Consider the following 11566-nt stretch of genomic DNA (forward strand, 5'->3'; position numbering starts at 1 on the left):
CTTTAAAAAGTATATTTCCATTTTCTGTTGACTTTAAAAAACAAAACAAAACAGAGGTTTGTACCTATGTTGTTTATCATTTCTTGCCTATATCTTGTAATATGAGAAACTACTTTGGCAGTAACAATACACAATGTACTAACCATTATTACTCTCCTAAAATCTTGTTTTGAGATTTTGTAAAATAAATAAATAAATTAAATAAAATTTAAAAAAGGAAATAAAATAAAATTATGGAAAAAAATTAAAATGGCAGATGTTACTGTAGGAGCCCAAAGAACAGGGGACCCTGGAGCTGCAGCCACCCCTTCCAGAACACTTAACACTAAACAGGCCCTCAGCACATCAGGATTTCATTTTACGGCTGCATCGCTTCCATCCAGATATGTACCCTTTATGACTTAAAACTAAGACTTGGGGAGGGGTAGGGAGCATGGTCACTGCTAGAAAAGTTCCCCTGGAATAGCTGCCCTGCACTCAAGGGCCATGGCTCCCCTCTAGTCCCTGGGGACATTTATATTTAATATATTTTAATGTAAATATACAGAGAAATAGAAAATATAAAATCTGAGGGGTTAGAGGGAAAAAAGTAGGGAACATGGCAAGAAGCCTGAGCTGGGAAGGGTTGTTTAGGCCAATTTGACCTCCTCTTTGACCCCTTTGGCTTCTGGCTTCTCCTCCTTGGTCTTCTCCTTTTCTGTCACCTCTTTCTTCTCTTCTGGTTCTTTCTCTTTCTCATCTTCTGTTTTGACTCTTTTGGCTTTCTAGAAGTTGGAAGAGTTCTTGCAGCCACCTTCACCCTCCTCATCTCAGTCAGAGACTCTTCCTCACAGGCAATGCACTTGTTGGAAGAACAGATTGAGATACACTTGTCAGGGTCTTCTTCATCTTCATCACCATTCTCCTCAGGAATGGCATCCTCAGGAATTGCCTGCATTTGAACCCTAGGTGCATGGGACAACATTCTCAGGTTCTCAAAGAGCCGCTGTTTGATCTTCTCCAGGTACTCCTTAGTGTTCTGGTTAGTCATATTGGAAGAACTGATGTGAAGCTTGAAATCTGGTCCAAAGTATTTGAAGTAGTCATTGTATGGGAGTTCATTAGGGATCTCTGCATCTAGGGCCACAGCTGTTTCATATGTCCAGTATCAGGCAACATTACGAATGGTGTAACCACTTCCTCCCAGCACCAGCATAGGTAGGTTGAAGTTTTTGACAAACTCCACACACTTGGCATGCCCTTTGATGGTTAGATTGAAGCAACCCAGACAATCCCCAGAGAGAGAGTCTGAGCCACACTGTAAGACCTCCACACTCGGCTGGAACATCTCCATTACTTTGGACATAACCGGCTTGAAAAATGGCCTCATAGGACTCATCATCAATCCCATCTCGGACTGGGTAGTTAACAGCATAATACTTGCCTTTGCCAGCCCCAATATCCCGTAGGTCCCCAGTTCCTGGGAAGTACTCTCCATATTTATGAAAGGACACAGTCATAACCTGGTCTGTGGTATAGAAGGCCTCTTCCACACCATCACCATGGTGCATATCAATGCCAATATGCAACACTCTCTAGTGATATTTTAGCAGTTCCAGGATGGCCAAGACAATAGCATTGATGTAACAGAGGCTAGATGCCTCAGACTTCTTTGCATGGTGCAAGCTCCCAGCCCAAGTCATAGCGATGTCCCTCTGCTGTTTATTAAGTTTCACAGCACTTGCTACAGAGCCACCAGAGGACAACTGACAGAACTCAAACAGGCCATCAAATACTGGACAGTCCTCACCAATGCTGAAGCTCTGCATCAGCTTGCTGTACTCGGACATGTTATCTGGATGGATGGAGTGCAAGAGCTTAGTGTAGTCATTGCTGTGGTACCCAGTTACCTCCTCAGCACTGGTCTTTTGAGGGCAATAGAGTTCCATCTTTCAGTAGAGGACATAGTTAAGCAGCAGATTGTGAGTCATGCAGATTCAGAGAGGCTTAATTGGATGGCCTTCTCCATAACAGTAATTTCCAACATCCCCGTCGTAGTAGTAACAGACTTTCCTCCTGGTGCCCTGAGTCTGTGCCATCTTGCTGCCTCCAGTCCCTCCTGTCAGTCGGTCCATCCAGAAATATGATTATTATAAATAATGAAATACAGGAAATTTTTGTGGTTTGTATTCAGTCTTTCCCTCTATACCCTGACCTGTAATGGTCACTGTTCTATTTTATCTCACTATAGTTTTAGCTTTTCTATTTATTTATTTATTTTTAATTTTTTATTAATTTTATTGAGAAACAAATAGCAATGATACAGTTTCAAAACAGAATAGTAGGACAGTTACAATAATTAATACATTGCATATTGTTGTCTTTATAGTAGTCATTCATAGTGTAAGATGCAGACATGATATCCTGTCCAAAACTATTTGAAACTAGCAGTTAATTGGTAGGATTCTCACCCTGACTACCTATGTATGCTGATACCTGTGAACTAAGCAACTGCACTGAAGACCTTTTCTAGAAGTAGGAAGTATATTACAGCTTGTAGTTTTACATGAATGGTATTATTTATTTATTTTTTTGTGGTACTGGGGATTGAACTCAGGACACTGCACTTGCCAGGCAGGCACTTATTCTACTGAGCTATCTCTCCAGCCCATCAATGGCATTTTTAAACCTACATTTTATACAACAGTAATTTGTTTCATTATTGAAACTATCCAACGTGTAAGAATATCCCCATGTGCTGATCTAGTCACTGCTTAAGTCTGTTTCCAGTTTCTGACCAAGATGAACATGCTGCTCTACAAGTCTTGTGTGGTCATACGCATACAGTCCTCTTCAGTTAAGATTTAGATGTCAAATTACTGGGTGACATATGAAGCATATGCTAATCTGTAGAAGAAACTACTTCTCTGTTTTTCAAACAGACTATATGATTTTCCATTCTCATTAATTGTGTGCAAGTGTTCCAATCGCTCCATATTCTTGGCAACAATAGGTATGGTCAGTTTTTATTAACTTAGTCATTTTCATTAGAGTGTAATATTATCTCATTGTGGTTTTAATGTCCCCAGTGAGTAATAACACAGTACTGAGATCTTGGCATGTGTGTTTTTTTCCTGTCTGCATGCTTTGATGGGAAAACGTTTATTCTAATCTTCTGTCCATTTTAAAAAATTGGGTTGTCTTATTAAATTTGAGAACTCCTTCTGCATTCCGGATTTCAGTTATCTAATGCATCATTTCAAACATTTTCTCACAGTCTGTGTCATGATACTTTATTTTCTCAATAATTTCTTTCAGGGAACAAAAGATTTTAATGTTGATGAAATTCAATCTGTCAGTTTTTCATTTAGATTTCATGATTGTCCTGTACCAAGAAATCCTATCTCAAGGTCACAAAATGATTTCTTCAACGTCTTCTGTAATGTTTGTAGCTTTGGGTTTTACATCTACGTCCATGATCTACTTGGAGTTATTTTTGTGTGCAGATTTGAGTTCATTTTGTATCTTCTCTCTTCTCATCACAGTGTGTCCCTCTCCTGGCTTAATCATCTGCTTCATCTACTTCTTGGACAGCCTCCTTCTCTGCTTACGCACCTCCAGGCCACAGATGTTTCACACTTAGATTTATAAAAGCTACTCTACATGGTTTCTGCAAGTGATCAAAGTATTCTCCTTTCAAAAAGTTCACTGCCATTAGACAAGTGGGACTGTGGTCAAATGCATACCGCTAGATAGTTGAAAGGGAGTTTCTAGTATACAGATCTTCAGAGAAGCATCATTTGGAACAACCATCCATACTTGCAAATATCATTGCAATATCTAAGGAATCTGAGTGAGAGATTACAGCACACGGATAATCACAGATAAAAGAAAAGAGGCATTGAGAAGGTAGGCAGGACGGTTTTGTGTCACTCCTAGTATTGTATCCCCTGCTCAGCTCAAACCCAAAGAAGATAAACAGGAATACCCTCCATGGGGCAAAAGGATATTGAAGCAAGCATTCCATTTTGCCACAGACCACAACACCAGGCCAGCCCCAGAGAATCTTGGGACACTGACCTCAGACTCCACACTGACTCCTACAGATCTTGGCTACAACCCAAGAATCCCTGTGGACCAAGCACCAGGTCTACCTTCTTGCTGGCCTAGGCACTAGGACATGTAGCCAGAGGACTCTAGCAGCAACACCCGGGAGGGTCCTTCCAGATAATCTGGATGGGATGATGAGCTAGGACAATGGGCTCAGACATATGGGATGAAGGGTTTTCCTTGCCAACCCAGTCTGTAAACAATGGAAGAAATGTATACTTGAAATGTACCAAAACAAATAAATGCAAGACCACAAGTGACCCCAAATTATTGGGGAAGTACGACACCACAAAATAACAAAATAAGGCATTAGTAGTGTAAAAAAAAAAAAAAAAAAAATGGAGACCGATGAAGTGTCTGACAAAGAACTAAAAATAATAATTTCAGAGGAGCTTAGTGAGCTGTTATAGAACACTGACAAATGACAATGGGAATTCAGGAAAACAATCCATGATCAAAAGGGGAAGCACAATGCAGAGACAAACACCATAAAAAAGAAATAAACAGAAATTGCGTAGCTAATGAACACAATGACTGAACTGAATAATCCCATGTAAGGCTTCAGCAACAGAATTGCTCAACCAGAAGAAAAGATCAGTGGTCTCAAAGACAGGTCATTCAAAATTACCTAATCAAGGAACAAGAAGGGAAAAGAATGAAAATAAGTAAAGAAAGTCCAAAGTGCTTGTGGGATACATCAAGGAAACCAAAATATGCAACACGTGCATTTCAAAAGAAGTAGAGAAAAGAAAAACTCAGGGAGTTTACTTAATAGTGATACAAAATTTTCTGATTGTGGAGAAATAAACGAACATGCAGATTCAAACAACTTCAAGTAGATTAAGCAGAAAGAGATCTTTACTAAGGCAAATTATAATTATACCTTCAGAACTCTAAAACAAAGAGAATTTTGAAAGCAACTAAAGTAACTCATTACATATAAGGAATCTATGGAAGAATATAAGTGGATTCCTCAACAAAAACCCTGCAGGCCAGGAGACAGTGGGATTATACACTCAAAACCATGAAAGGAAAATGCTACCAACTGGGCTGAGGATGTACCTCAGTGGCAAAGCATTGGTCCTGCATGCACAAAGATCTGGGCTCCATCAGCAGCCTGGAGAAAACCAAACCCAAACAACAATGACTAACAACCAAGAACGCTACATCTAGCAGACAATAAAGGAAAGATAAACACATTCCAGACAAATAAAAACAGAAAGAGTTCATTATTAGCAGATCAGCCTTACATAAAATGTTAAAGCCTGCTCCATAAGCTGGAGTGAAAAAGATGCTAACAACATAAAATAAAGGAAAGTGTAAAGCTCACTTTGAAGGTAACAGTATAATCAAATTCCAAATGCTACTGTTATAGTGATAGATAAATCACTTTTCACTGTGGTATAAAAGAGACAAAAGCATTAATAACAACTACAATTTGTTAGTGAATATACAATGTAAAAAGATATAGCTAGACATGGTGGCATGTGCCTATAACCCCTGAACTATAGGAATCTGAGGTAGGAGGATCACAAATTCAAGCTCAGCCTGAAGAATTCAGCAACTTTGCAAATCCTAAAATTTTAAAAATCAAAATTTTTAAAAATTAAGAGGCAGAGGGCTGGGGATGCAGCTTAGTATAAAGGCCATGGGCTTGATGTTCAGTACCGGAAAATAATGTAAAGTGCAACATCAATGACAAAATGTGTGACAAGATAAGGTTAAAGTTTTTATATGTTCTCCAAGTTAAGCTCTTAGCAGCTTAACATAGCTTTTTATAAATATACTCTATATTAGAACAAACTATAACTATATTCTACATCACCACAAATAAAAAACCATGGTAGGAACACAAAAGATTAAAAGAAAGTCATCAAAACATACTGCTGAAAAAAATATAAATAACCATTAAATTACAAAGGAAGAAAGCAAGAAAAGAAAACAACCACAAAGCATTCAGAAAACAATGAACAAAACTGCAAGAGCTAAGATCTTAATATCAATAATTATAAATGTAACAGTATAAAATTCTCAAGTCAAAATATAGAGTAGTTAAGTGGAGTGAAAAAATAAAACAAGGCCTTCAGGACATATAAGCTAAAAACGAAGGGATAGAAAATATATTAAATTTAACAATGTCAAAGGAAACAAAGGTCACTAAATAATGATAAAGAGGTTAATTCATCAAGAGGATATAATAATTGCAAATATAGATACACCAAACAAAACATCTAAGTATATAATGTAAATATTAGTAAAATTAAAGGAAAGCAATATAGCATTATTAATACTAGATATTAACTCTAAAAAACTCACTAATATATTTCACTTTTTATAATCTCCAGTATTTCATTAATTCTTGTCAATTCAACTAGATCCCAGGTTCCAATCAGATCTTAGTCCCTATTTTGGTAGAAATAGTATTAACTTTGCTTAGGAAGTTTTGTTGATAGCATATATCTTTATGTCACTTACAATGATGATCACCAATACCACAGTTCCCATATTTGTCATATTATACAGAAAGAAAATGAGTAAGAAATAGTGGACTTGAACATTACTGATCAAATAAGTATGATAGGGGCCGGGGAGATGGCTTAGTAGAATAAGTGCCTGCCTAGCAAGTGCAAGGGCCTGAGTTCAATCCCCGGTTCTGCAAAAAAAAAAAAAAAAAAAAAGGTACAATAGTTAAGTAGAATACTCTATCAACAGCAGAATCGTTTTCAAGCAGACATAGGACATTCTTCAGAATAGCTCACAGGTTGGCCCACAAAATAAATTTTCTGAAATATAAGAAGATAAATCATAATTAAGTATTTTGTGGCTAAAATGGTATGCAACTAGCATCATAACAGGAGGAAAACTGAAAAATGCCCACTATTTGCAAAATAGCAATTGTGAATAAATAAGGTTCAAAGAAGAAATTAAAAAGGAAGTAAGAAAATTACTAAAGAGGAAAATGAAAAAAACATACTGAAAATGTATTGGATGCAGTAAAAGCTATTCTGAGAGGGATATGTATAATTAAATATGCCTATATTATAGTACTAGGTCCTCAAATAGCACAACTATATACTTCAAGAAACTACTAGAAAGAGAACAAATTCACCCCAAAATTAGTAGGCGAAAAGAAATAACAAAAATCATAGCAAAGATAAATAGAAAAATGATAGAGATCAGTGAAAACAGAGTTGTTTTTAAGAAACAATAGAATTCAAGATTTCTACTAGCTAAGTAAAAAAGAGAAAAAAATTAATAAAACTATACCAAAAATTTATAAGAACCTACTACAAATAAGAATATGCCAACAAGCTGAACAACCTAAAAGAAATTGATAATTTCTATACACATTCAATATGTTAAGACTGAATCACAAAGAAATTAAAAAAATCAGAATAAAATATTAAGGAATAAGGAGATTGTGTCAGTAATCAAAAACTTCCTAACAGAGAAAAACTCAATGGACTCAAAAAAAAAAATTTTTTTTTTAAGTAATGTCAGAACTTCTTGGGCTGGGGAGATCACTCAACGGTGTAAACCTGCCTGGCTAGCCCCAGGACCCAGGTTTGATCCCAAGCTCCGCATGCTATACCAGCCTTGGAACCCTGGGCATGCTGTGCCAGCCACAGAAACCAGGCATGGTGCTGCATACCTGTAATACCAGTGCTGGGGAGGCTGAGACAGGAGGATCACTATGAGTTTGAATTGCATAGTGAGACCCTGCATCAAATAAACACATTTTAAAAACAAAACAAAAAAGTATCGGCACTCTCTTGTTCACTGAAGTTATTATTAGTAGTAAGCAAGGAAGGGAAGGAATCTACCAGAATGGCCACAGAAAGATGAACAGATGAAGAAATATGATACATTTTATTCAGCCTTAACAAGGAAAATTTGTCATTTGTGACAACATGGATGAACTCTAAAGACATTGGGCAAACTGAAATACGGCAAGAATAGAAACACAAAGGCTACATGATATCAATTAGACAAGAAACCTGAAAATGTCAAAATCAAATCACAAAAGCAGAAAGATTAGGGATTGCCAGAAGTAGTAAGACAAGGGATTAGGGTTTGGTAAAGCTGGGGGTGGGGGCAGTAGGTGTGACCTGTTAATTACAAAATCTTGAGACACAAACAACAGTTCCCAAAGCTCTGCACATGTATATCTCATGAGAATATAAGCAAGTTTTCCATATGGCAGCCTAGACCTGCTATCAGCCTGAGTAGTAGGTGATCCAAAAAGGACTGTTGCCTGCGTTTACACTTCTGTGGTGGACTGCCTTCACACTGTAGAGTATATTTACACTTTCTCTTGGCCCAGACTTGCTCTACAGAGTCTATTTCTTTCTGTACCTTTAATAAAATCAGTTTTATTAAACTGAGCTACAGTTTGTGTTTGTCTTAACTAATTCTTTGCTTAAGGTAGAAAAAACCAGGGGTGGGGAGATGGCTCAGTAGAATAAGTGCTTCTCTGGCAAGCACAAGGGCCTGAGTTCAATCCCCAGTTCTGAGAAAAAAAAAAAAAAAAAAAAAGATAGAAAAAAACCAGAAAACACATCCAGAAGGAGATTCAGAACACCAAAACCCAGCACCATACTTGACAAGCCAGTCTTAAAAAATAACTGCTGACAGCTTGGCTTCCAGCCTAAGTAGAAAACTACCGAGTGTACTCCTTTTTATACTCACAGTTTCATCTTCCTTTTTCTCTATATGAACTTTTTCTTTCTCAGTGTATTATTTCATCCTCATTTAATTTTGGTTTGTCACATGAATCAGCCATGTGAGATACATTATGTTCAATTCAAGTGACCTAATAGTCATGGGAAGTCTCACCCTTGTAGACAGGAGCTAAGCCTCTGATTTTGGAAAACACGTGGGCTTCCACCCTCTTTACTTTTGAATTAGGCTTGATCTCCTTCCTTGTTTCTGCTAACAAAATGCTGCCCATTGAATAACACAGGCCTGAAGGTCTAAGCAGAACAGAACAACATACTATAAAGTTTAACCATGAGTTAAAGGTAGAACCATTCTCGCTCTTGGGACTTTTCAAAGTTTTTTTTTTTTTCTTAAAAGAAGAATTTTCCATCTCTACTGCCTTAACCAAAGCACCAAAGTTTTTACTACAGAGTTAAATACAAAATAACTTGTTTCTCAGTGGCTCAACCTGCTTAAGTCACTAAAAAATGCCAAAAAGAATCCCAAAATACTGTTTCTCAAGTGTCTCCAGCCTGATTAAGCAGAGCCATCAATAGTGGCTATGGGAGTCCCATGGGGGAGGGTATTTACTCTGATCTCATGGGTGTTTTGGAAGCACTTTTGAAGGTCTAGGTAAAGCCACTGAGTGGCTCAAATTCCTCTCTCTAAGAAGTTAGTGGGCTCCAACATGAAGACAAAAAAGTCCTTGGTAGGGTTTCCATCCATGCATCTATGAAAGACTGGCACTTCAGACAGAGATGTCTGTCTAATAAACACTTGAGTGTCACAGGGATGTCTTTTGAGCTCAAATAAGGCCTCCGTCTGCATGAATGCCATTTAAAGGTTCTAGGACCTAGTTCTAGGTAGAGTCATCAGGTTACTCAACACCCTTACGCTTCTATGAAAGACAGTAGCATCATCCTAGCTTTGAACAGAGACATCTGTCTAGACAATACTTGAGTCTTACAAGGGATGTCTACTGGGCTCATCAGGCATCCTTCTCCTGCATGGGACACCATCGTTAGGACCCAAACTAGTTGTCTCTATTGGCCCTAAGATGAGCCATGGGGAACCTCACGAGCCACACCTTACAGATTCCATCAAATTTGCCACTAGGCCAGACCCTTGATTAGTGGGAATGGTATGACCTTGCCAATTTTTAAAAGAGGAATAGTTCTTCTACTATTACAACATGGTTTGGATTCAGTATGAACTAGGAAGTGGCAAAAGATGGTTAAGGATTGCTGTTTAAATTAAGACTATCTTGAGTTAAACTGTTTCTGCTTAAAACAGAAGATGGAGCGAAATCCCTTATGTTCAGGCCCTTTATGCCAGGTAAAGACCAGAAACTATGGTATTCAGAGTATTCCTCAAAGAAGAGTGAAATATCTTTTATGAGCCTTTCCTTCTATCCCCACCTGTATCTGAAAGGGATATGAGTCTCTCCCATCTTTGTGATGAAGAAACTTTAGATAGATCCCCATACACCCATGACCCAATTGCTGGATATGGCCTTTTCTGTGTTCTACAACTAGGATATGGAAGATCAAAAGAGAAAAGCTTCAAATTATAGCTGTTGCAACTGGAAATGCTTTAAATTCACCCAAATATTCTAGAGGAAAAGCCAAGGACAATCAAAGACAAGAGGACTGAATACTGGGCACATGATTGAACCAAGTCACGCCCTGGGCCCTGCTCCAATTGTGAGGCAGCCAGTCGGCCTGACTCATGGCACTGTAGGGTTGACTGTGTCTGCTCACAGAGAGGGGTTAGGCCTGTCAAAACCATTGTTTCCTCCTTTGAAGAGGTCCAAGGGAACCTACAATTCCCCTGTCCATAAATATTACCATCTCCTGTGTGTAACCCTTGGTAATACTGGACATCATGGGAAAGCCACTTTAAAACTTAGTTTTGCTTTGATTGACTTCTCTGGAGAACCCTTCTCTAGATTTATGTTCATAGTTGGGTTTGAGGAGACTCTTAGTCAGAGTCTTGCTCCTCCTGCTCTGATGTATCACTCTAAGAACAAATACTTAACTGTGAGAGTCTAATTGTCCCATAGTATCCTACTTTCTTGGTAGAAAGAAATAATACTAGCAAAACTGGGGGCAATTCTGGAATTCTGATACAACTCAAAAGGACCTTAACTATTGGGACTGCAGGATTCCATGATCTAATTTGCCAACTGGTGAATCCTACTATGTGGTATAATAAGATACATGATTGTGAAGATTTCCACTCCATATCAAAAAAGAAAGGATTTGCCGTCTTTTACGGCTACATCAAACTGGAAAGGGCTGTAGACTACCTACTGGAGACTGTGCCCTCCAGCTGCTTTGGAGTATTGTGACTGACTGGCTGGATTGAAGAGAAAAACTTTCAAAAGAACATTGGGAAAAGGGTGACTATTCAGCTGTCTGTTCAATGGGAGAAAGAAAGTGCCTTTACTATTATGTTGGGGCTCAAGGTAGACTTTTTCTCCTTCTTATGCTTGGCCCAAACTTGCTCTGTAGAGCCTGTTTCTTTTCCTACCTTTAATAAAATTTTGCTACAGTTTGCTCTTGTCTTGACTAATCTTTGCTCAGGACAGAAAGAACCCAGAAATCACCTTCAGAAGAAGACTGTAGAATTCCAATACCCGATAACAGTAGAGGGTGGAGAAAAGTTGGTATTGTTCAAAGGACACTAAATTTAAGTTTCAATTATATAGGATCAATAAACTCTGGTCAAAACAGTAACTACAGTTAATGATACTGTATTATGTACTAGAAGTGTCAAA

The 11566-nt window shown here is 38.0% G+C and overlaps 1 pseudogene; it reads right to left on the reverse strand.

The window, feature by feature from the left end:
- Positions 1–629: 629 nt before the first annotated feature.
- On the reverse strand, positions 630–2078 carry LOC101575714 (annotated as a pseudogene).
- Between the last annotated feature and the right edge of the window lie 9488 nt (positions 2079–11566).

The sequence above is a fragment of the Octodon degus genome, unplaced genomic scaffold (genome assembly GCF_000260255.1).
Source record: "Octodon degus isolate 3935 unplaced genomic scaffold, OctDeg1.0 scaffold00064, whole genome shotgun sequence".
NCBI lineage: Eukaryota > Metazoa > Chordata > Mammalia > Rodentia > Octodontidae > Octodon > Octodon degus.